Genomic DNA, 27057 nt, shown 5'->3' with positions numbered 1-27057 from the left:
GAATGGAAAAAAAATGGGTTAAAGATAATTATACCAGATGCCCAATATGGTATATTAATTGAGAAATGCCCCCCCAAGTCCCTTTTTCTCTCTGTATCCATGCCCTTTGATATTTGACTTTGTAGCTTCTCCCATCAAGAGGTAGACAGAATCTATTCCCCCACTCCCTGAATCTAGGTTGGCCTTACGACTTTGTTTTGAGTAACAGAACACAGGGGAAGTAAAGGTGCGCGAGGTCCAAGGTCTCAAAAGACCTACTCTCTCAGAACCAAGCTGGCCTGCTGGCTGGTGGGAGACAAGAGGCCATGTGGCCTGCCATCGTTATTACTCCAACTGACCGCCAACCACGGGACATCTAACCATCCAGCCCTGAGCCATGCTCCCTTGTGAACAGAGGCATGACATCTCAGCAAAGAATCTGGAAAATGCAAATTAGAACCGCAACTAGATATCACTAGATACCTATCAGGTAGCTAAATAAAAAATAGTGACCACACCAAATACTGGCAAGGATGTGGAGACACCAGACCACTCATACACTACTGGTGGGAATGCAAAATGGTACTACCAGTGTGGAAAACAGTTTGGTAGTTTCTTATAAAGCTAAACATAAAACTACCCACCAATTGTACTCTTGAGGATTTATCCCAGAAAAATAAAAGCCTGGGATGCGTTCAAACAAAAAAAAAAAAACCTATACATGAACATCCAAAGCAACTTTATACATAGTAGTCAAAAACTGGAAACAACCCAGAAGTTCTCTGACGAGAAAATTATTAAAAAGCTGGACTACTCCTTAACAATAGAATGGAACAAACTGTCGGTACACCCACCTTAGATGAGTCTCCAGGGAATTATGCTGAATGAAAAAAAAAAAAAAAGCCAATCCCAGAAGTCCACATATTGTATTTATTATTTTTTTTAATTTATTTTTTGGGAGAGCATAAGTGTGGGAGGGGCAGAGAAAGGGGGACAGTCTCTGCACTGACAGGCTGACAGCAGTGAATCTGATGTGGGGCTCAAACTCACGAACTGCAAGATTATGACCTGAGCCGAAGCCAGACACTCAACCTACTGAGCCACCCAGGTACCCCTCACATACTGTACTTATACAACACTCATGAAATGACAAAATTATAGAATCTGGAAAACAGGTTGATGGTCGCTGGGGTCACTATGAGGATGGGCAAGATAGGAGATGGGTGTGGGCTTAAGAAAGAATAGGGCAAAATGGAGGATCGTCCCTATGGTGGAAATACTCTCTATATTAACTGTATCAGTCAGTACCCCAGTTGTGATATTGCACTACAGTTCTGCAAGATGCTACCATGTGGATAAACCATGTAAAAAATACAAGAGAACTCTATTATTTCTTATAACTGCAAGTGAACCTATAATTATCTCAAAAAGCTTAATTGAAAGCTAACTACGTGAGTGGCTTTGAGCAAGTTACTGAAGTAACTTGTAAGCTCTGGTTTTCTTGCCTGTAAAACAGGGATAAAATAGTACCTATGTAATAGGGCTTAAATTAGATGATTAAGAGAAGTGATATTTATAATACTCTTAGAGGATGATTAGTATGCAATAAATGTTGTTATTGATTATATTAGTAGCAAGAGTGACAAATAACAAACCCAAACAGTAACAAAAGTAATAAGCATAGTCCCAAATAACGATGTTGATTGTTTAAAGTTCAGTCAGATTTTTGGGGCATGAAAGCAAGGCAAAGATTAGCAATTCATATGTTATCAAGGTGCTAACTAGAAAACAAACCTAAAGCAAGGAACAGGAGGCCTTATTTGCCCAAGGACCAGGAAACAGAGAAAGGTAGCTCTGTTCCAGAAAAGGCTATACAATGGGATCAAGTTAACACATGTGTCAGAAAGTTAAGTAGATGAAAACCTGGGCTGGAAATTGATTAGTCCCTATAATATGCCTAAAGATATATAATTAGGGGTGCCTGGGTGGGTCAGTCGGTTAAGAGTCTGACCCTTGATTTCGTCTCAGGTCATGATCTCACAGTTCGTGGGTTTGAGCCCCCAGTTGGTTTCCTCACTGACAGTGCGGAGCCTTCTTAGGATTCTCTCTCTCCCTCTCTCTTTGCCCCTCCTCCTGCTCCCATGCATGCTCACTCTGCCCCACTCAAAAATAAATAAATAAACATTAAAAAATACATTAAAAGCTATATAATTAAACATATATCCCAAGAATCACAGAATCTTGGAGGTAAGTTAAATCTATCCCCCATTTAACTTCTAAATCCCTCCTGTTATGCTGAAATAGTCTCTACAATGCCTGATATGGAAAATGTCTCACTTAAAAAAAATGATAGAGGGGCGCCTAGGATAATAAATTTTTAACAAAAGTGATGGAGATGGAGATAATGGAGAAGCCACTACCCTTCCCAGTAATTGTAAAATTCTAAATCAGAGGTGGACATTCCAAACCGCACATGAGAATCATCTGATAAGCACTGAAAGTAAGGGTTAATGGTTTCCACATGATATGACATTTTATATCACCCTGGAATGATAAAGAGGATTGTCTCTTCAGTGTAGATATCAGCAACACTTTAAGGTAACTACTTTGACGGTGTCTGAATCTAGCCAGGGTACAGGATAATCAAGCCACATTATTTTTAGGCACGTCCATCCATCCACTCAACAGATAGTCATTGACCATCTTCTATGTGTTGAGTGCCATATTAGACGCTGGAGCTACAATTATGAGCAAGAGTGACACAGTCTCTACCTTCACAAAACTTACATTCTATCAGGAGAGGAATAGAATTGCTTAATCATTCATAAAATGTACAGTGATGGAGATTCCTGAGCAGCTTTGGGAATACCTCATTGGATGCACAAGCATCTGCTTATCAACAGCGTAAGACTCTCTTCCATACAATGATGTGCTGTGAAAACACCGCTCAATTATTTGTTTGTTCATTTATTTTTGCCATCTACATAATGAAAATAAACACTTCATAGATCATCATCAAAGAGTATTCTGGGTCGTTTCAGTGTATTTTCTAGAAAGCTGAAAACTATCACCTTAGGCTAAAATTTTACTTAAAACCTGTAAAAACCAAATCCTAAAACGAGCCATTGTGCACTGCTCTACAACACTAAAACAGGCAAATGATCGTAATTTGCTTTCAATGGCCCCCAGTGACCATTATGAATGTCAGTACCACATATTCCCTTCGAACTCTCCTGGGGTGTGCAGAGGACCGGAAGCTCACTGCACACCATAGCCTGCTATCTGTGCATGCTCCCCCAGCCCTCCCTCTAACCGGGGAGGACATCAGCATGCTTGCCCCATGCTGCACATCCGAGTACTGTGACGCTTTGTTTCCTTTAGGGCCTGGTAACTCCACTGGCTCTATCCATACTGTCTGCCTCTGCCATCATTCCTTCCCTCTAACCTGCTCTCCTGCTTGTATTTCATAAGCTAGATCAAAAATGGAAATTTCCAAGGGAACCCAAACAACAGGCACTATACATAAATTTAAAGTAAAAAGACCCCTTTGCCCAAAACGGAGTTCAAATGCACCAGATTTGTGGAAAAAATTTTCAGGGAGCCAAAGGGTTCTTCTTTTCAGGATCACAAATTTTCCAGAGGGCTAACAAAGAAAAACCAAAGGAGCAACTACTACTGGTCTGGCAGTATGAATTATGTCCATTATGATTATACAACATTTTTCCCTACAAAGAGTTCAAATATTTGTCCTATAATCTCGTTTATTTTCCCCAAATTCCTGAGACACAGAAAAAGGAGAGCATAATTCCTACTACTTTGAGAGTCAAGCTGTGATTGCCAAGAGACTAAGTGAGTTGCCCAAGTCACAGAAAGAGGCCTGAGGGTCTTCCTGCTTCCTTGCCCTCATTTTCTTTCTGAAAATGCACGTCCCGAGCAGAAATGCCCAGGGGGACCCAATCTTCCTCTGAGATAGAGAAATTGAGGTTGAAAATAAATTAAATAAATAAATAAATAAATAAATAAATAAAATGCCAAGTTCCTCAGAACTAAGAATAGTAAAAAAAAAAATTTTTAATCTTTTCAGTCTGAAGGAAACCACCTTTTCACAGGAAACCTAATGGAAAGTACCTAAAACATAGGAAAACCTACATCTTTCTAGGCCACCATATGTGCTTGTCACCTTTCCAAACACCTTGAAATTACTTCAGATAAATGCAGCAACTCTCAGGGCACATTTCACACAGTGAAGAAAACCATCTATATACAACTGTTTGCATACTTTAACAGAAACCCCTGCCTTAGCATGTTACAAATCTCAACTCCCTGCCCACCATCTTGGATGTCTCCTCAGTTCCCTGCAGTAGACTGGATTGCCTGCAGGTGAATGTCAGTCATTCCATTAGGACCCACCTCTGCTTGCTTTTCAACTATAGGGACCTGGGCACCTCTTCTCCCTCCTCATTTGTGTCTGCTCAGTCACCCAGGATCCTTGCTATACCATATAACATTTTTAAGCAGTCCCAATGTTCTCACCGCTTGAGGCCAAGTCTGTGTCACTTTCCAGGCTCAATTAGTAAAATACTACAAACCTCTACAAAAGAATTGGACACAGTGTTCCAAGTGGCCAGAGAACAGGAAGGGAAACAAAAACAATAAAATAAAAGCATGTGTTTCTGACCTTCTCTAGGTCATGCTGCCTTCTGCAAATCTATTTCATGCACATCCTCCTCCTTTACTTTTTGTACGGCTAATGTCAAATAAAGCTGGACTTATCAGTGCAACAATATTGAGAATAATTGAGAATAATAGTTAATGTGCCCGGGTTTACCTGGGATGGATATGACTGGTGAGATCTATCTCGAAGGACAGCTCAGTGTCGGCCAAAGTTTACAGAATTCTTCTGGCAATATGCCCATTAGATGAGAAACTTGTAAGTTACGTGAGAAACTCATAAATTAAAATGGCTCCGGGACAATTTAAACTTCCCGACCACTTACTCTCTGTTCTGAGCTCTAGCACCCATGTAAGCTACAGATGTAGCCACCTGACTTCTTCCACACAAACCTCCCCCCTCCAATTTTCCCTTTATTCCCTGTGCTGTCAACAGCCTACTGTTGAGAAGGACAAGGAGGTGGGCAGGTGGTAGCAATTATTTGTTCTTCAGGTCATCCAAGTCTGTTTCCTGAGATGATTGGGGGTGGATACCTTGGCTTTCTTTTAATGATCAGATCTGAGTTTTCTTCCTTATTAACTTCCTCACCCGTTTCATTAACCATGGGATGAAATTTGAATTTAATTCCCTATGATTACTCCTGTGTCTTTTAAGCAGCAGTAGTTCTAGTAAGTACTCAACAAGACAAAACGTGATGTAGAACGAAAAGTATCTTGGATCTCTGGCCTCGGACACGAGTAAGCCCGTGGTGTCCATTTTCACCAGATGGAAGTTCATCATCTGGGACAAGCACTAACTTGGCATCCTACAGTCCGAAAAAAGACGCCGCGGGTAGCCAACTGTGGGAATTAGACAAGGTATTTACTCTCTTACTATTTACAATACAAAACAATACCTATTATACCTGGGTCAGAAGATATTTTTGGAAAAAGGTGTCACATAATATGAAGCCTGTGGAGTATTACATGAAATATTTATGCAACGTAAAATACTTGGCCATGCAAAAAATATTTTTATTTTTGTTAATGTAATTAAGAAGGTGTCAAAGTGATTCAGTCCATTCTCAATTATCTCTATTAAAGGAGTTGATCAATACAAGAGATAAAAGGCAGACCATGTAGTTTTTTAGCTATGGCTCATAAATCCACTCTTTATTATTAATATATAGTTGCACTGAATAGTCTTTAAATTTAACAGAGTTCATCATTTCAGATAAGAGCAGTTGAGACTCTTAGAAGGTCATTTTATCCAACCCTCTTATTCTGCACCCAAGTGAAGTTAGGTTTAAAGTGTTCAAAGGACTCATACAATTATTGAGATTTGGGCCTTAATCTAACCACCCCAACTAACATCATGAAGAAGAAGAGCATATTTAACCTCAGTTGGAGTCTTCCCTCCCTCACCCCATCCTTCATTCAACCCTCAGGACTTCCTTTCCGAAATACCAGTTAACAAAATGCTACTAGTTGATTCGATACTCTAATTTAAATAGGACTTCATGTCCTTTTATTCTTCCATGGTTGTTGGTTGGTCTCTTCCGTGAGAAAGTAATTAGCAATATGATTTAAAGGAAACTTTATTGAAAAGTGCTAGCCTCCAATAAGCAAAATGCTTTTCTAAGTCAATAATGCCAGGGGGATGACATCACAATTTAAAAATAAAATGTGAACACAATCTGGGAGTAGACAGTTAAATGTATTATCACAGTATATGAGACTCAGAGAATCTGTGCTCCAAACATATGAGAACTTATCCTGTTGTTGAAGAATTTCAAGCAAGATTCCAGCTTTTCACAACATTCTCTAGTAACACATTTTACTGTTTACCTCTGTCACCACCGTCATAAAACACCCATTTAAAACCTGCCTACTGCAGCTTATTAGGCATAACGTTTATTCTAATTTTGCCAAAATGAGGTCAGTGAAGATATAAACAGGAGATATAGTGGCTCTCAAGTTTACCCTGGAGAGCAGATGTAAAAATTCCCAAAACCCACCTCTCCTTAATCCCAGACCACACCATGAACTAGCCATGAAAACATTTTTAAACATAAAAAATTTAAATGATTGAGAAAGTTAGACAAAAAGACAGAAAGTTGCTTAAGATGTTCGTGAAAGGAAACGCGGCTAGAACACAACGCTTTGTATTCCTCGTAAACCCAGCTAAGAGAGGAGCCCCCTTCTAACACCACAACCAGGAGCCAGGATAATTACAATAGAAACACTTTATTTCAAATCATGAAAAGAGTTACACTTGATCTTCTTGTTAGCAGGGGCTGTGCAGACAGCAACATTTACTGTGAAATGTAAGGGCAGATAACAGCCGATTTGAAAGGGGATTGTGTAAATCTAGTTAAAGAGCAACTTTAGAAGATTATTTTCAATTACTGAGATAACATCATGGCTCTCAGAAAAAAAAAATGGAAAGGTTTGTTCTTTACACCACATACAGTGTACAAAATCTAACAAAACTGCCTGCTTTCAAGCAGTAACATCAGCCGGCAGCTAATATGCCTTACCTCCACTTTACTCTCCTTCTTCAAGTCCCTTTCAATTATTTCTAGCATTTACTCAGCGCTGTGAACAAAAAAATCATTTCCAACCAGAGCAACAGCTTCAAAAAACCAACCCCTTCCAAATAATGACTAAAGCCTTTAGATTGCCAAGTGCCATATCTACATAACCTGGGAGACCTCCAATCTAGGGCTGGGGTCAGGCAGCAGAAACACACCTGTTTGTGGCTGATTGCTCTTCCCCTGTCAGAACATTTAACTGAGACCACTGGGCCTCAGCCCCCAGTCACTTCACCTTAATCCACAGGAGCACACACATTCATACACTGACTAAAACACAAGCTACACCTCTAGCCCTATGAGATAACCTTGTCAAATGAAATCCCTAGTTGTCGTAGTCTTGAACATGGCTTGTGTAGAGGGTGCCAGTGATGTATTTAGAAAAAAAAAAAAAAAAAAGAAAACCTAAATAAGCAACAGAGAACCTAATGTACAGGACAAGCATCACCCTAGGAAGCAGAAAACCCCGCCCCTTCCTGGTTCTGTCATTTACAAGCTATGGGACCTTTCCAAGCCTCATCTCCCCTGCTTGTTTGTTCTCAATGTTCCAGCCACTTCACACAGCTCTCCTGGGGCACGCGGTGCTCTTCCGTCTTTCTGTGTCTCAGCTTTGGATGAGACCTTCCCTACCTGGAGAACCCCTCTGGAGCCTACTTCAATTCTCATCTCTATGAAAAAGTACCTCAATTCCCTTGCCAGAATGAACCGCACCCCGCTGTGGGAAACTTGAACGCTATTTGCAACTTAATACCGGCCACACAGGGTTATCTGTGCCTGTCCATTTCTTCTAGTATCCTTGAGGGCAGGGACCATCTCATCTTTGTACCTTCAGAACTGTCAAACATTGAGAAGTGCTCAGTAAAAGTTTGTGAAATAAAGGACAAATCAATGAAGGGATTACCAACAAACTGACTTCACCAAATTTCAATTTCATCACCTTCAAAACAGGGATAATAAATGGTTACCCTGCTCATTCAGAAGTCATGATGATCAAAAAAATGAGCTGATGCTTTGCACTTTGTTAGGTACTCTATAAATGGAATGATTATGATAAAATACTAAAAAGCCATGATGTCCATAGTATGATGGCTTCACATACAGTAAAAATATTATCCATACATGCCACACACCTATGCTCAACTTAATTCTGGTATTTTTTTCAGAAAGAGAAATAAAAAATTAGCAAAAGGGACACTTCACCGTCCACAGAAATGTTCTTGTGACACTAAACCAAATATCAAACATAAGAGAATCACTTTACATATGATTCTCCTTCTATTAATTATGCGCATTTTTCCTCATGGATGTGTGGCGAGATACAGACTCCACTCTGTGATGTAAGCAGAGTACCGCATATTCCACTCCCAGGTTGCCATCTCAAAACATATTAAAAGCAAAACTGCATTTCTCTGGAAGAGCAGGCCCATGATGTGCTGAAGAGCTAAGGCATCTCTTTGAAGACAAAAAGATAACTGAAGAATTCTGAAGGTGAGCAAGAAGATAAACGATGGCATATTTCAGCTACTGTAGGCAACTGAGGACTGTTTGCTCAACATCTCTTCAACCACCTCTGTTCGTTCTAACCAAAATACTCTCCGATCGTAGAGAAAAGAATTCTCACATTTGATCAAGACCGCCGCTGTAACAATAATAAATTCTGAAGCAGTTTCATTAGCTTGAGGAAGCACAGTATCATAGCCTTGCACTGACTCCAAAGTACCATGTGTTCTCAGGCCCTGGGACAATGGGGCATTATCACCGGAATGGCTCAAATGTAGAAAGATCAGCTTGGTTACACTGGAGTCTACAAACCCATAAGCTCACAAGCGTCCCCTTATTTATATGTCCTGATTATTTTCAGGTGACAAATAACTCTCAAATTATGTTCAAGACCCAATGTTCCCATCATGTAGAAAACCTACCCAGATCTACTTCCTAAGCGTGTAGTCACAGACAAGGACAAGCTCTGGCCAGTCAAAATCCTGCAAAGGAGTTAAACTAATCTCATCATCAAATGGAAGGATGGGAACTGAGAGTTCTCACTAGAAGGATGAAGAGGCTGTCCCAGCTGCAAGTCATCGTAAGCTAGCTGGCCCATCATCCGCCCGGCTACAGCTGTATCCAACTCTCAGTTCACCCAAAGAGATTCACACTCTCGTGGTGCCAAAATGAGTGTCTCTCTTTTAAAAAAAAAAAAAAAAATGCCCAATTGAAAATAACTCCCTAATCTGCATCCTTTCAATAGAACTGAAGTGCACTTCACTAACACAGAGCACGGGCATCTTGAATTAGCAGAGAACTATTTTTAACACATGAAGGATAAGATATGAAATTAGTTTCACGGGGAATGAGAACCTTGGAGATTATTTACTTTGCCTTAATTACTTTGACTCACCATTAATTTAGCTTTCCTAGGGTACTAAATATTTCACGCTAAGATTTTGAGACTAAAGAAACTTGAGCACAAATTTGGAGCTTTGGAAGTCTGCAGCAGCACTTCAGCACCGAGGCATGGATGGCCCCATTGGGCATCAAAGACTATTCATGGTGCACTGCTCAGTGACATTTTCAGTTGCTGTCTCCGTGTTGTTTTAACCCTGGGACTAGAAGCTCTGCCCTGACTATGCAGGGAGCCACACTTTATCCAGCTTCTGTTTAACTCATCAGCCAATAACCTCACTGGTGCTCACAGCTACTCTTGAGACTGCCAAATAGGGCAAGCAGCAATCGCCTCGAGCCAAGGAGAGAAAAGTGTAGACTGCACACTTAAAGTTTTTCATGATCAGCGCAATCGGGCAATGGAGCCAATTCCCAGGGAAGGTGATGAAGGAGACACTACAGCAGGTATTCTGTCATCGGTTCATTACAGCATCAGTGGGAGAGAACGTGCCCGGTTCCCACCAAAGCACTTACAGCGAGCAGGGTCTGCCATATACAGCTGGCCATTTGCCAAAGCCCGGTCCTCTGCCCCATGGCTCTTAATCGGCTGTCCACTGGGAGACACCACAAACGACGGGCAGTGCATAGCAGCCGCCAGGAGCCCAAGGAGACCAATACACTTGTTGCCAGATGCAACACAAGACTCACCAAGACCACTCAATCTGTCAGTGCCCTCCAGCTCCCCCTGGCATTTGGCAATTAGAGAGGCGGAGGGTGGTGAGAGACTGTACAAGGTGGAGCTCTCCTTTTGGCCCCTGCCCACAAGGAACTCTTCCTTCTTCGAAGTGACAGAAGCACTGACCCTGTGCTACATAATTCTATTCCTGTGAATGTAAGCTGTTGCTTTTCTCTACTAAATATGCTGCATACACCCTAACAGTCTTTTTTTTTTTTTTTTTTTTTTTTTTTAGTGGAAACGTATGTTTGCTTTTTAAAAACATAAGTTGCCTTTTTTTTCTTCTTGTTGATCAGGATGGTGTTTGACTTCATTGATTCATGTCCATCTAGCCGTCTGAGCCCAAAAAACAGAGCAGCCAAGTTCACACATTTCTAAAATTCTATCACTTCTCTACTTTGTAATAAAATTCTGTCATGTAAATAGGCTTCCGTGATAAACCTTTCCAATTTAACAATAATAATTTCTTTCTTTAGCATATTCACAGCTTTAGAACACGCTCACATATACCATGCACTTCATCTTATCTATTTTTACCATTTGGCCCCTTTCCTCATGTTTCAAGCTCATGAAAGAAAGTCCCAACCCTCAGTGCCCACAAGTGAGCCTGTTCCCTTTGTCACTATTGATCCAAATTCCTTATTTTCTAGGTTGCACATCTCATCTAGGTCATTTGCACTTTGGGTTAATTTTTATCATTTAAAAATTTCAGGTGAATCTCTTTAATGCCATCTTAATTTTAGAACTAACCACTATATTCCTTCTTTTACATCATCAGTTAAAATAAAACAAAGCCAGTTGTTATTAATAATTTCTATTTGGGAGAGAGGGACCCTTATAGAGCAAAATGTGGTGGGATAAAAGGTTCAAAATTCTTGCTTCTTCCGCATACTAGCTATGACAGTGGACAAGTTAATCTTCCTGGGTTTCGGTTTCCTCTTACTGTTGACAGAAAGAAGGTTATTATGAGGATTAAACAGGATGGCATCTACAACTGTGCCAGAAAATACTCAAAGAGACATTCACTGTAACTCTGAGATCTTCTGCTCAGTTTCCACTCAAATGTCCTTCCCGTTCACATGAATACAGGCCATCCTAACAAATCACATCTGTCATTGGTTCCCTGAAAGTGTGTCACCCATGAGCTGCCCCGTTCATTTCTTCAAAACAATGACCAAGGTCCCACCATCTCAGAGATCACTGATTTCTGCGTTAGCTTTTTCTACTAAGTTCAAGAACTTCAGAGGTACAATAGAAAGTGCAGACTAACAGCATGAATGGCCACCATCCACCAGCACTTTCCAGACATGGGAATGAAGAGGTAGACAATGCAGAGTGACTGGAGAGCACATGCCACTGGGAAGACACAGGGTGGCACTCAGGGGCACCCAGTCAATTCCTGAGCCATCGCCCACCAAAAACTAGGCCTGCAGCTGGAAGAATGTATTCCTCTCCATCCTTCCCTCTTTGCCTTCCTGGTGAAACATCTTATACACGGAAGCTTTGATTAACCTCAACTTAGGTCAAGTTTGTCTTGCTTGGAGAAATTGTGACGCCTGAAATTCTGCTTCAGTTCAGAAGCTAAAAACAAAAAACAAAAAAAACAAAACCAAAAACCAACACAAAACAAAACCACACACAAAAAAAGCAAACAAACAAACAACAGCCTCTCAACAGGCAGTTGAGGGATTTCAAAATATAATTGGCAAGACTATGGTTTTCCAGCTTAGATGGTTTATGTCAATTAAAAAAATGTAAAATGGGCATATCTTTTGACCCAGAAATTCCTCTAATAAGAATTTATCCAAATGGGATTACTGCAAAAGAATAAAGTATACATACAAGCGAGTTTAGGGCAGCAATAGTGTTTAGACTGAAAAACTGGGAACAACTTAAATGTCTATCAGTAAGCCCAGAGTAAACTCTAACAGAAACCATTAGCTGCCTCCTTTGCAAGTTGTTTCACCTTCTTTTCCAGCAGAACTCTGAGTTCCTTAGTCACAAATTTTGGATGGGATTAGCATAAACTGTTACCCAGATCTGAAACAATCTGAATAATGGCATTCCCTTGGTCACATTACCTAAGACGATCCAGGCAGAAGAAGCCCAGGATTTTAGTTCGGTGACTGGCAGAGGCTCTCTTTCTCTGGATAATGAGCCCCTGGAGCTGCAGCTATTTTGCTACCATGAGGAGCAGGAAAAAGAGTAGGGAAAAGAAAACTATAAAGGAGAGAAATCCTAAGTCCCGATTAAATTATGCCTGAAGCCCTTACCCACTGGATTTTCACTATATTCTTATTATTTAAGCTACTTTGCCCTGGGATTTGTATTGCTTACATGAAAAGCATCCAGTAAGAGTATTCAATTATTAAAAAGATAACATATATTTATTGGCATGGACAGTTGCCAACCACATGTTATTAGAAAAACATAGACTACAGAATAACACATACAGCAAAATCCCATTTACTGAGAACTTCATCTGTACATACAATATACAGAGACACGCATAAATAGAGATGATAGAGAATTATACTTGGAAGGATTTTACAAAAATGTCAACAATGGCTAACTCTAGTATTTCAGAGGAATTTTACTTTCCTTTTTGTATTCTTCTATAGTGTATGCTCTTACACAACAACATGCATTTTTGTGGAACAGAAAAACTAAGCTTTGAAAAAAGCTGGCTATTTACTGATTCTGTTTATCTTTGGTGGAAAATAAATGAACCGCTTTTCTTCAGATCCCTCTCCAAACCTAAGTGGTCCAGGGAAAAAGATCAAAACCCATCAGGCACTCAAAATATTATTTCATTATAAAACTCTATGATGAAGCAATGAAACCACTTTAAGATCCGAATTTGTACATGCTGAAAAAGAAACACAGCCAGAGGTGCCCAAGTGTCTTTCCAGAAGAGTGGAAATAATATTAATCAAAATGAAACATCTTGTAGGAGCTGAGCACTTCATACTCAAACAGAGGAAGTCCTAGTGGGGGAGGAAAGAAGGGATCTCTTGCAAGGATGCCAAGAGACACCAGCTACTTGCAGGAAGAGCAGGTACCATTGAGGCCACTTACAACTACTTTGGCAGGCTGTTATGCTGGGTAAAATAGAGGGCTTAACCCTTGACTGCTGCTGGATACCCACACCCTTTCCTCAGGGACCCTAATGCCCAAGGACCCAACGCCACTCCCTTAGTAGGAGTCTTCTTTCACTTACTTAAGATCTCCAAAGGTAATAGTTTCAACAACAACAACAAAAACAACAACAGAAAACTAAATTCTCTGTAATATCTTTCAGTTCTAAAATTATAATTTAACCAAACATGTTAGCGAAATTGTGGTGGGGGAGGGAATTATTTGAACGGGACAGTAACATCTGAATGTTGTAGACTCTTGCTGCAAGTTAACAGCTCTAAAAAGGTAGTAATGGCTTAGAAAAACCTACCGACGGCAAACAGAAACCAGAAGTCAAAGACAAAATCTTGATTTGTTGATTGGTTGATTTTTACCAAAGCTTGTAGGATTTTCTGACTATAAAATCTCAAAAAACTCTGGCTTCTAAATTCAGTTAATTGGAGTGAACATGTCTTTAATAGGAATCCTGTAGCTGCAAGGTAACCGCAAAAAATACCAGGATGGTTGGTTTTATATGTTAATTTCCAGCAGTTGTATGTGTCTCTTACCATAAATTACTACACTGTACCTACACTGTATTTCATAAGAATGTCATTGTTCTCAGTCAGTCACCATTTAATTCTGGGAGAGGCACACACTCCAAGAAAGAAAAAATCGAAAATAAACACCACCCATAGAACTGTCTGTATTACGTACTTGTCTTTAAGATCAAGTTAAAGATTCATCTCCAAAAAGCATCCATCCCACTCAAAATTACAAGCGTACACTAGGTTATCCATTTGTTTATTCTGTGTCTCATTCTAATTCATCCCACCTTGATGGACGGTTGACAGCCTGCAATCTTAAAGGGCATCAGAATGAGGAAGAATGACAAACAACAATGAATGGTTCTCAAACCTCAGTTCCAAGAAGAATCCCTTAAAGTCCCTCTTTAGTCCATTTGCATCAGTACCTTGAGGTGGGCTTACCTACCTGTACTTTTAACAAGCAGACTACCTAGATCTGAATAGGGGATGAATTATCCTTTGGGAAACAGTTATGTAGATAGTTAAACAGTGACTAAGTCACTTACACTGATAATCAAACTTGATTATATAACTCCATATTGGATCATTCCACTCTTCTCTTCACTAATCTTGTCCCTCGTCCAGGAAGCCATCACCATCATCTGTCTCTGAACTTGACCACTACTTCCAAGTCTGCTGTCTTGCTTCCACTCTTCCCCTCTCCAATCCCTTCTCCAGAACTTGCCAGAAAGATCTTACATACTACAGGTAACACATCACTCCTTGTAAAACTCTTCAATGACTGCTTAATGGGAATGGCGTTTCCATTTGGGGCGATGAAAATGTTTTAGAACAGACATACCAATGGTAGTTGGACAATATTGTGAATGTACTAAATACCATTGAATTATTCACTTTCACACAGTTTGTGTTATGTGAATTTCATCTCAACTTTAAAAAAGAAAAACAAAAAACAAAAAAAAATCCAAAAACTTCTCAATGGCTTCCCATTGCACTTAGGATAAAATCCAAAGTCCTCAGCATGGCTTAGCAGGTGTGGCATAACCAGGCCCTAAGCCACATCTCAGCGGCCTCCCCCCCCCCCCCCCCGCCAGGTATAGTCCACCCTCACTCACTGCACTGCACCAACCCGAGTATCTTTCAATGGCTCTAAAACCCAAGATCTTTCTCAGGTGAGGGCTTCACAAATGGTACTCCCCAGCTGGATAGCCCCAATCATTCTTCAGATCTTCATTTGTAAATTATTTTCCTCTATAAGCCTTCTCTGACTACTTCATCCTCTCTATACCCTTTCAGAGAAACCTGGTCTTTTCCAAGTTCTTGTCAAGAGTTCCAATTACAGAATTATTTGGGGGTTACTTAATGTCCTTTCCAGTAAACTGGGGGCTCCCAGAAGGACAGGAACAGTGATCATTTTTGTTCACTGCTGTATTTCCAGCACCTAGCATGAACTTGGCACAATAAGTGCCTATTCATTGGGCAGAAGGAATATGCAGCATGCTTTCCTCCAAAAACATTAAATCTTTACTACAGAATGAGTACCGAGCTAGGTCACAATATTATGTGAGATTTAAATATATATCTACCAACATTATTCTTTTAATAACTAGATGAGAAAAATCAGAGACTACTCAGGGCCAACTCAACATAATAGAGTGCACAACCAATGCACAGAAAACAACTCTCACTTCTACAGTGCCTGTTTTGTGCTTCTTGATAGATTGAAGTTCCTAATGCCCAAGAAAATTCCATTTAAAAACTCTCTCCTCATGCCACAGCACATTACTGAGTAATGAGGAAAGAAACAGGGATTATATATTTACAGAAAGATGGAACCGAGGTGGGTACAAGACCAGGATTCAGAAGGATGTCTTGGGAAACTGTTGGCGGCTCTCACATAGGCTCCACTTTCCAGAATAAAACTGTATAGAGTACTCCCAGGGGAAAAAGGACCCTGAACTCAGCGAGTTCTGAGAGATGTAGGAAAAAGGGAAATGGAGGAGAAACTCGCATAAGAGCAGGCATGATCGGTACTTTGTTACTAAACAAACTGTTCTTTAGCGATTATAGATGAGCAAGTGATTTATTTTTTTCCGATCTTGCACTTGTATTAACTAGAACCCTAATTTGTCCATGAGGCTGAAATATGTCTTTATTACTTGCCTTCAAAGCTTATGCCCATTTAAAATAAGCTTATTTCTTTTCCATTGTCAGCTTGCCCAGAGCCGCCTAATCTACAATTCTCCTGCCCAACGCTTACCACTTCTGATCATTATGGAGAGCAGAGGCAAGCAAGTGGCCGTCCAGCTTCCAAAGAGATCCATCTGTTCATAACTGTGTGCACTAGCTGCAAAACACTCCCCAGCCCTGTGTCCACCACAAGGACAGAAGAACATCAGGACCTGAACACATCCAGAGCTCATGCCACAGGCTACTTTTCAATATTTAAATTCTTCTTCAGCCAAAGCTTTGGATTTTCCCCGACCCTAATCCACAGTCCCAGTAGTGGTGTGCATGGCTATCCATTTAAAGAGTATCCCCCATGTGTGCTGCAATGCCTAAGGGTACTATTCCTGGCCTTGGGAGATGCGGCACCTACAATTGGGTTATTTGTGTGACCTTTTACACATCTTAGTTGGAGATAGCTTGGAAGCATTTTCCTTGCTCCAACTCCCAGTTCCCTGTGCTCACCTGGGGACCCGCCTGGAGAAAGGACAAAGCTGCTCAATGTGACCAGCTATGAGACCAATATGATAGCAACCAATAAGACTGCTCTCCAACCGGGGGAGGAACCTGAGTGGTCAACCTTACCATCCCAACACCTTCCCTAAGCATACTGTTTCTCTTTCACGTCCCTTCCTGAAGATAGTATGTGTGGCCATCATGGTGGTTCCCAGCTTTGCTTTCAATGACATGGCTTCTAAATATGCTTTATACCTGAAGATTCTACGGAGTCCTATTACCTTCCGACAAAGACATTCTTATTCAAATTCTTACCATCGTTTTTGTTACAGAGTCACATATACTTTTATAGGAGAAGAGGTGGAAGACCTCTGTAATACAAATAGCATCCTCATGCAAGAAAGTGAAGTGACAGCAAAACCAAATCCTAATGTAGCAGATGTATGCCCCGTAAACCAGAGAACATTCAGGAGTGAGTCATGAGACCAATATGTTAACATGGGCATAAGGGTATTACACATGGAGATGAGGTCAGTAAGAACCGCTAGCAGAAAATAAGATAGGGAAGATTAGTAAAAGAGTGGCCCAAGGACAAAATAACAAAGACACTAGGGGAGGCTGCAAAATTACCAAATATATTAGACAAAGGGAAATCAGGTTGGAAAACCAAAGACTGGGAGCAGGTGAACAATCAGTAAAGAGACTGGGATTCTAGGTGGGAGAGGGGAGATTACAAGTTACAAATTCTGCCCCGACTAGAGCTTGCAAGATTTTTTTCCCTTGGAATACGCCAGAACGTCAGAAACAGAAAACCTCTTCAGATTTATACCATTTCCATGCTTTGAGGAACTGCAGAATATCTAACTAGAAAAACAGAAATCTCTTCAAGCATGTTTTACAAAGGAAATTTAATATAGGGACTTGGTTACTCAGGTGATGGTGGAGCAGAGAGCCTAACAGGATAGCAAGGCAATCCAGAGATCAGCAAGAGCAGGAGGCTGCTACCTCCCCAAGGCTGAAGAGACAATGGCAGGAGGGTACGTCTCTGGGGTCCATGGGCCAAGGTCACTTGTGAGCAGCTAGCACCAGGGCCAGTGTGTCAAGCACGAGTGGTGCTACAGAGGAGGGAGTCTCACGGCCAGGGATGCTGCACGAAGCTAGAGAAAAGAAAAAAATGCCTTGGTCTTGCCCTTCTCCCTGCCCTCTCTTACCAGTGCCTCCCACAGGCTGAAGACAGCAGGCCAGCTGACTCAGGAATCTAGGAGCACAACCTGAAGGGGTGAGCCCCCTCCGACCCAAAGAGGAAAAGGGGAGGGCAAGGAATGCCAGAAGGAAAGGACAGAAACTCTGGTACAAGAAAGATGAGTTACAATAGGATTTAATAAGCAAGCTTCTTTTGCAATAGACATACTTTTAAAAGGTTTGTGTATTGCCATAGAAAGGCGCCAGTAATAAAGTGGTTACCTAGTAATAAAGTGGAAGCTATACCATGGCCTACTGACCTTCCTGCCATGTTAGGTGGCCCTTGATTCCACTCTGCAGAATCCCAGACTTGGAAGGGGGTTAAGGAATCTATTCTACATTACCCTTTCTTCAGTTACAGCTAAGCCAGCACAAGTCCAACAAGTGAATTTTTTTCAAAATTTTAGAATGAAAAAGACTCCTTGAAAAGTAAAAAAAATATCCCGGGTACTGAATAGAAAAACCTGGCACATACACCCAAATGATTACAAGTAAAACTGGGGAAATATGAAGAAGATATGATGGACTCTATCAACCAATATCCTGGTTATGATATTGTGCTATAGGTTTGCCAGATATTATCATTGGCGGGAAATGAGCAGAGTGTACGCAGAATCTCTCTGGGTTGTTTCTTGTAACCACATGGGAATCTACAGCGATGTCTGAATAAAGTTTAATTTAAAAATATCATAAATATGTTCATAATATTCTAAGGCTGCTCTCCTTGGATTGTGTTGAACACAGTCTCTCCAGCCTCCTTATGCTCACATGCCCCGTATTTCCACTGCCTTGACTCTGTTCTGCCTGTTAAGCAAGGCCCAATAAGCTCTCTGCTGACCCATTCTACAGCTTCTTATAATGCAGTCTTCTCCGTGTCATCGGCTCAAGGCTACTTTTGCAGAAAGGTGATGGTGTCAAGTTGCTCGTTTGACGATTCAGCCTTGGCATATCTGACTACAGACAGAGCCAGAATGTAAGTATTTCTACGTGGGATCATTAGAAGGCTGCCTCCTTTTATTTCATATCAACTAACAAGCTTTAACCTGTTCATTTCATGATTAAGCATTTAATTCAGAAGAGCTCTTTTTACGGATTTGCTCTTCCCTTCTCCTGCCCTCCTCTGTACCCTTTGGTCTCCTTTGGGAGTTGGTGGCCTAAGAGCTGGCAGGGGAAACTGCAACGAAAAGCCTGGCATTTTGACAGAGCAAGAGAAAAGAACCAGCCCCAACCCCAGCTACCACTCATTCACTTAGCTAAAATACAGGGTCTCAGAGAAGCAGGAAAAACAATAGACCTAAGTACAGGCTAGGACTTCCAGAAACTGATGGTGGATGAAAATCTCCTCTTAGTCAAGAGTACGGGGGCGGGAAGTGGGGGGGGGGGGAATCACTATTCATCAGAAAAAGGACGTGCGTCACAGGCATCTCTGCAACTCTCCTTGTCTATAACTCCACAAATCCTTCCTGTAAAATATAACTTTCTTCCTTTAATGATCTAGTAGTGAATTATTTATATTCTTCAATTTATCTTCTTGTCTTCTTTTATTTATTCCCAGACTTGTGCTCCTTAACTCTAGAAAGCCTGACCAAGATTACAGGCAAGGCACAGGAGTCTCAGCCCTTCAGGGGTGCTGAGCTTAATGCACAAAGCAGGGCCACGATGCATGGCAGAGAGAGGATTAAAATCTCATTTTTGGAACGGCAGTCAGCTAGGTGACCACACACATGCAGGCCTCCATGTCCTGTTGACTTTTCCAGACAGCTTTCCATCACAACCCATCCTGCATCCTTCCCCCACCTCCATCCCCACAGTTGCCACCTTCACTTTGGTGCTGACCATTGCTTGCCTGGGCAATGCCACCTCCTAACTGATCTCCAGGCTCCTGACTCTTCCTCCATGAATCCACTTGCCACACACCTGCCAGCATGATCTTGCTAAGAAGCAAATGAAAAATGACAATGCCTACGTCTTAATCCTTCAGTGGCTCTCCATCATCACCTGAGACCAAGTCTCCCAAATTTGCCTCTTTATAAAAACCAGTGGGGGCATTAATAAAAAATAAAATTAAATAAAGCAGATTCTTCAGTATCTTATGTTGGGATCCTCCAGAAACAGATCTTGAGACAGAATGTAAGTACAAGTTATTTATTTAGCAGAGGATCCTAGAAGCACTGGTAGAGGAAAGAGAGACAGTCAACAAAGCACAGATATCTAACAGATTGCCATTATGGGCAACTGAGGTTCAGTTTCACTAGGCAATTTGGGGACACAGTGTGGAACGTGTGTCAGTTATCACACCAGAAAGTCCAAGATGCTAGTGTATTACCTCCCAGCTCCCTTCTGTCATTGGCCTAGGTCCAGTCCTGAGGCCATTAACTTCACTGCCCAACCACGCTGCCCTACATGTGGGAGAAAAAGCCTTCGCGTAGAGAACAAGAGGTACTTGCAGAAGCATTCTGCAGACATGAACTGGAGCAGTGGGCATTTGGGCAAATAAGTATGACACCGACCATGTCTGCTCCAACAGGCCATGTCCCTGAAGATTTTGGAACAGTGGGTCTGGGGTGGGACCCGGGAATCAGTAGTATAGCAGGAATTGCATGGAATTGTGTTCAAGAGGCAGATTGTGAAACTAATATCATGAAGCTCAAAATCTTGTATGGGTTTCACTAGGTCTGCCATTGTGTGTCTGCCGTCCTGCTCTCCAGACCTACTGATCCTCCTGCATAGTCACCTTTAAAGTCACATTTGTGCACTTCCCTGCAAACAGCATATTCTCGTCTATGAGCAGGAACTGTGCCTTAAGAATCTTTATGATACCCAGGGCCAAATACTGTACCATTCATGCAGTAAATGCTCAATAAATGTTTGTTAAAGAAATAATCCTAAAAGAAAATAATATGATATTATTTAAGTGTTCCCTGGACAAAACTACCTTCCCTATGCATCAAAATAGTAGGTACAATTCTACTAGTGAAACTAAACACATAATTGTATTAATACATATGTTATATTACATAATTATATTTAGAACCCAACGTATGCAACATACTCAGGAATCTCTCCAGGAAAGTATTATAGCCTTTTAACAGTATACACCTTAACACATTTTTCCCCCAAAAGGGAGTCTTGATAGAGATGGGCAAAGAGGGGACATGACTTGGCCCTGGTCAACAGATGTGGTAGCTCCCTCTCCCCAACCTGGAGTGACCCGAGGTTGGCCATGGGAGAGGTGTTTTTTAAAATCATAGCAGGACTAATTCTCTCACAGAAAAAGGGAACTCAGGAAGCAGTCTTCTGGAGCTTTGCTGATACAAAACTATTAATTAAGCCCTACAATGGAGATAAACAGCTGGGTAGTGGTGGAAAGCTGAAGGATGTTTGAGACTAATTGGAAGCATGTTAAACTTTACCTACCTTGTGATCCTGCCATGGTTGTCCCCAGAGACACTATCACTCTCCACCTACTTCACAAGGATGGCACAGGACAAAGAAGAAAGACTTATTTCAATGTCACTGAACTCTTGGGATTATGACTTCATCCAATGACCAGAAATTTGGTACCTGGGATCTAGAATGGTAACTCTGGGCTCAATCCCTTAAGTGCAAAACAGTTGTTGTGGTTTTTAAGCTACTAAAAGTGCTCTCTTGCAAATGAGACCATAGCAGAGGTCTGGCCACTCACAGTCACTAAAGACCTCATCCATGGCTTTTTTCCCACTGTTTGGGATGTTAACCACAGCCCCTTGGCCACATTCCAGTCTGGATAATTACACTGGGGCTAGCAAACCTCACCCTCTAGCTCCAACTAAATAAAGTATTCCTTTGGACTAGCTGCCATAACCTTTATTCTGCTGCTGTGGGCTATTAAAGAGCTATTCTGTACTTAGGATGGCTGTATTTGTGAAGAATCAATACTCCTGGTATAACTTTCTATACTGACAAGAAGTATATTCCACAATATCTCACTGGCTAAGTTATTTTTTTAATATAGTGCCAGAAACAATTAGAAAACTACGGTAATTTCTTCTCCATCTTCTCAACTTATACTATTCATGCAGACACCGACTGAAGTGTTTGCAACATTATATATACAAAAGGAGGGCAGGTGAATATTCCACAAGATAGGTACTGTGTGTCTACTACATGCCAGGCTCTATTGTAGGTAGTGGGAACTGTCATAAGGGTTGTGGGTTATGTTCTCAGCATAATTTGAAAATCTTACAAAGGGAATAATTCAATGAAATTCTTCCTATGCTACTATATTTCTGAAAATCTGAATATATACACTTTACTAAATATACCAGCATTACCATGCACAGAGCTCCCAATAAACACACTATTCCTGTCCACTCTTAGAAGAGTCTATAGGACCTTAAACTCAATGTCTATGTAGGTATGTGCGTGGAAGGATATGTGTGTCTAAAAATAAGAAAATATGCTTTCTTGGCTAGCTTGGAGGGTAACAAATGGGATGCTGCCTATATATACGTATATACGTATATATACATATATGTATACATATATACACATATACGTATACATATATATTTGTATATATATATACATACATGTATATGTATATACACATATACGTATACATATATATATGTATATACATATATATACACATATACACATATATATGCTTGTTTTTAGCAATCATCCTATTAGTGTGGGTGAGAGTTTACATGTTACAATAGCGGAAACAGACATAAGGAAATTGAAAACATAAATATCTTTTGTTTAAAGTTTCTCTTTACTGTATGAAAAAAAAAAACCCATAAATCAAGTCTTTTAGTGTTCTACTACAAGGATGAAAACAACAAAAGGGGAGAAATGTAAGTATTGTGTGTTTGCACATTCACATACACACACATTATCTTGTACTTGAAGATAGGATAGGGAAGTTAAATATCAAAATTCCAGTGAGTTAAATGAAATGCATGAATGACAGAATATTTCACATCCCACCTTGCAAAGAAAAATGGCTCAGAAATTTTAAAAAATAATAATAGCAATCTTGAAATTCCGATTAATCCTAGAGGATCCGAAACAAGTACTTGCCCTGGACAAACTATAACCAGACTGTGGAAAATAGTTTAAAAAATTCAGTGAAGTTCACTTGAATCTGCCAAATTATTATTCTGCTTGAAAATTCTCCTAGCTAGAACAAGTTAATAGCAGGCTTCCAAAACTAGGTTAAACATGCTCTAAATCAATTTATTCCCCCCTATAAATCGCTAAAGTGCATGCTTTTCTGGTGAAAATGGTTCTTCAATGGTACTTAATACTGTCACTTTATTGTTTCTCCAACCAGACCACTTCAAGTTTTTCTACTGCAATTGTTACATTAAAGTTAAATGCCTATCTTTGACATAAATAATAAACAATGAAATACAGATTCTTTAAAATAGCATAAGGAACCTCAAAATGTATCACACAGGCAATACATTTCCTAAGTTTAGAAGAAATGCCTAATGATGCATCTGTGATCCAAGTTTGCCACCCAGTAATTTATTCATTATCATCTTAGAGTTAAGAAACAATCGGCACGATTACATCTCCCACAGATACGCGACTTGTCCTCCACCAACACGCTTCAGGTAGCATCTTTGGCAAGACAGCTTTGATAAAAGACTGAAATGAGTATTATGTAGCGACACAGTCTGCCCCATGTACTTTAAAGAGCCCAAATCACTAACACCAACAGTATTTCCACCACGTTGCAGACAGAAGACCAGAACGAGTGATTAATTAGCTGTAATGTTTAAACTCTCGCTGGTATACAAGCTGACCAACACAATCTTCAATCTCATCCCTGTTTAAAATTCACTCAGAGAATAATAGATCATTAAAGATTGTCCAAAAGTATAAACAATTACCAAAGCAAGGGATGGGGCTTCCCCACTTGGGGGGAAAAAGACAGGAGTCCTAGGACTTTTTATATTGAAGGGAGAACACATGATATACAATGCCTCTAACACCATAATCTAGCCTGGTGTCAATACTGAATTTGTACTCCCAAATATTGTTGTATTTTCTAAGTATCTTTATTAGGATAAAAATCTTTTTTTATAAACTTTATGTAACTAAAGGACAAGAATAATTCCAGGGAGGAAATGGGGGAAACTTTCCAAATGTGACCCAAGGGAAGACATTCTAGAGATGGTTCTGTCACCAGGGTCAAGTCACATGACCTCACTGTGCCTCAGTGTCCCATGAAATTAAAGAATGAGGCCAGAGCACAAATCTCTAATTCCCTGCTAGCAGTGAAATCCAGCTATCTATTTAGGTGTCAAGGAGAACTCAAGTTTTTGTAAAACCCCAAAAGCATCTGACAGCAGCAGAAAATGTGCTTACAGTGTCTAATGACTACAAAGGGAAGAATGAGAAGGGTCTAAACAAGTCACCCTATCTTGCATCTTTCAGTTTATACTAGGATTAAGAGGGCAACTGAAATTAGATGCTTCATTTCATCCCACAGTAACAATGTAATTCTTATGACAAAAAAATGTAAATACTCTTTTTAAAAACATCCCCCAAAAGAAAGAGCTTCACCTGACTCAAATGAAACTTAGATCTGTCTCACTTGGAGGGCTTCAATGCTTGAGCTACAGTATGGGTATCAGGATGTGGAAGCAGCTGTCACTGCTTTGTTTTTCATTCACAGTAGGTGGTTGCCAAGCAACAAAATACTATTGTCTGTTTCCATGATCTATTGGCCAATTCTACTGGTAATAATGCTTTCTACAGTTTAAAACAGGGCCACCTTTTGGACAAGAAGAAATGAGAAAAAATTTAAGAATGACAATAGCACGTATATAAATAAATACACTGAATGTACCCCAAAATGAAGTGTATACATATATAGCTGTGTGGGTCTATACATACATATATTTTGCAGATATACATATGTGCGCCTATATACATTCATCTTCTACCTACCTCAAAAGCCATCTAACTTTGATAGGCCAAAAACTAGAATCTAAATCCCTTGAAGGCAAATCAAAGTATGACCTAGAGATACAAAAACATAGTAAGACCTATTTTTTCAACAATAGCAATAATTTCCAGTTTGCCAGATGTATCAAATCTGTCCCTTCCATACAAAGTCCTACAATCATAAAATCAATTTTGTCTACTTATATAAAAATAATATCAAATGGAAAACCTTCACTATCTATCTACTTTGGAATTACCTAACATATTTAACATGCTGTAGGACTTATTGAGTTTTTATGTGCTACCACTGCGTACAAAGATAATAATTGAAATGGGAAAATACTGTTGCTGCTTACACCCAAGAATCTTAAAATACATTCATTTTTAAGATAATTGAACTGTTCTCCTTGGAATAGCCTCATGTGATTCCCCACTTTCATGTGATTCCCCACTTTGTTTTGATATGGGTCCCTGGGGAATAGCAGTCATGCTATGTTACTCTTGCATATTTCACTAGCTTGCAAATAAAATAACACACGGTGTACTCAATATAAAGTTGTCAACATTAACTTGCATCAGTTGCTGTTTGTTTTGCATTGACAAGGCTTCTAAAGATAAGAATTACAATATTTTTAGATGTACAGACACAACATCAAAACGGCCTGAAGGAATTAAAGCTTGAAAATGCTAGAGGCAATCACGTTTTGAAATAAAGAGAAATCAGTATCATTTATATATAATTTATACATACATATATATATGTGTGTGTATGTATGTATGTATTGCTGCAAAGGACCTAAATAACGCCAGAACAATCTTTGGATTTTATGCAATGCTCATCCGTCTTCCTTCCCAATATTTCAAAAGCACTTTGCCTTAACTATTTAGTGCATCCCTCTAAAGGAGCTTTTAAGTTCACTTTTTGAAATTCATTGCCACTTGGAAATCTATATATTACAACAAAACGGGAATAAGCAAAATCCATTACATGGCTTGACATCATTACTATAAAGTCTCCTATCAAAAGGACAAGGCCAGCAAAACAGAAACAAAGTGTGCTAATAATGAACTAAATATTATCGAAAATTACCCGTTTCTGGAACGGAGCCTTCTTCAGCAGAACCCACTCACCTCCCGGGAGTGCCCGTATGGGTTTCTCCTTCACATGTCACCCCATAAATGACCCAGTTGTTTTTTTCCCCTTAGCTTCCCAAGTTCACCCACCTTCGTCTTCCTTTAACCAAGAAACAATTTCCCTCCCACTTTCTCCATCTTCAGATCTCTTAGCCACCCATTACTTTCTCCAAACTACTGGACTCAAACTGCAGCCCAGTCTGCCACGAACCGTCCCCACATGCATTTGTTTCCCTCATTCTTCTAGATATGCTTTCCAAATCTCTACCACCAAACAAATGCAATACTGATAAAAGTAGGGTTTCAAGCCAGTTTTTGTTTTTGTTTTTTTGTTTTGTTTTTTACTTACAGGAGCAAAATGTTGAGAGAAAAGGAGAAGAGCGGGAGGGTATTCGGAAGGAGAAGGGTGGGACACGGGGATCCTACCCACCCGGGCTTCCCCACCTGTCGACCCCACTTTCCCCATGTGCGCGCCGCGGGATGACAACCACAACACTCCAGAACCACCCCCTCCGGGAAGGAGGCGGGGTTACGCCTTCAGCCAATCAGGACCCGCGAACTCCGGGTGTCCAACCTATGGGGTGGCCGTGGCCGTGCAGGGGGAGGACGTGGGGTGGTCGGGGAGGGGCCGCGTCCGTGGGAGGCGCGCACGTGTCGAGTCCAGAGAGGCAGGGAGGCGGAGAGGCGGCAGGCGTCCAGGACCTGAGGCGCGGACTCTGCACCCTGGCAGCCACCGAGTCCAGCTGCCCAGTGCCTCTTTTGCCTTCGACTCGGCGGGCCAGGACCTGCTCCCGCCGAAGAAGACACGTCCAAGGTGTCCGGGTTCCCCGTGTAAGGGGACAGTCACAAAATAACAACAGTACCTAGCGCAGACGAGAAGGGGAGTAAAGTTTCCAGCCCGCACCACAGCGGAGTCCGCCAAGACAGAGAGGACAAGTGGTGCAGGGCGAGAGGGTGACAACCTGACAAGAAGAGGGTAGCGGGAGGGCTGCGCGAGCAGGGCTCCGTCCCGGGTGCCGTGCAGGGGGCGGCGGGCGGCTGGGTGCGCTGT

General features: G+C 40.8%; 1 protein-coding gene across 11 annotated transcripts in view; it reads right to left on the bottom strand.

Annotated features, from left to right (window-relative positions):
- Nucleotides 1-27057, bottom strand: part of ENOX1 (ecto-NOX disulfide-thiol exchanger 1) — a 557584-nt gene that overhangs the window by 530033 nt on the left and 494 nt on the right. Inside the window, exon 1 of one of the 11 annotated variants that reach the window (XM_045477352.1) lies at nt 26356-26949. The exons of the other annotated variants lie outside the window; for them this stretch is intronic. The gene's annotated coding sequence lies outside the window, so the exon portion shown is untranslated. Of the gene's footprint in view, nt 1-26355; nt 26950-27057 lie in introns of those variants that run through there. 11 annotated transcript variants of the gene reach the window in all.

This window comes from Leopardus geoffroyi, chromosome A1 (assembly GCF_018350155.1).
Source record: "Leopardus geoffroyi isolate Oge1 chromosome A1, O.geoffroyi_Oge1_pat1.0, whole genome shotgun sequence".
Taxonomy (NCBI): Eukaryota; Metazoa; Chordata; class Mammalia; order Carnivora; family Felidae; genus Leopardus; species Leopardus geoffroyi.
Note: the sequence above shows the minus strand (reverse complement) of the source record. Positions and strands in the feature narration are given on the sequence as shown.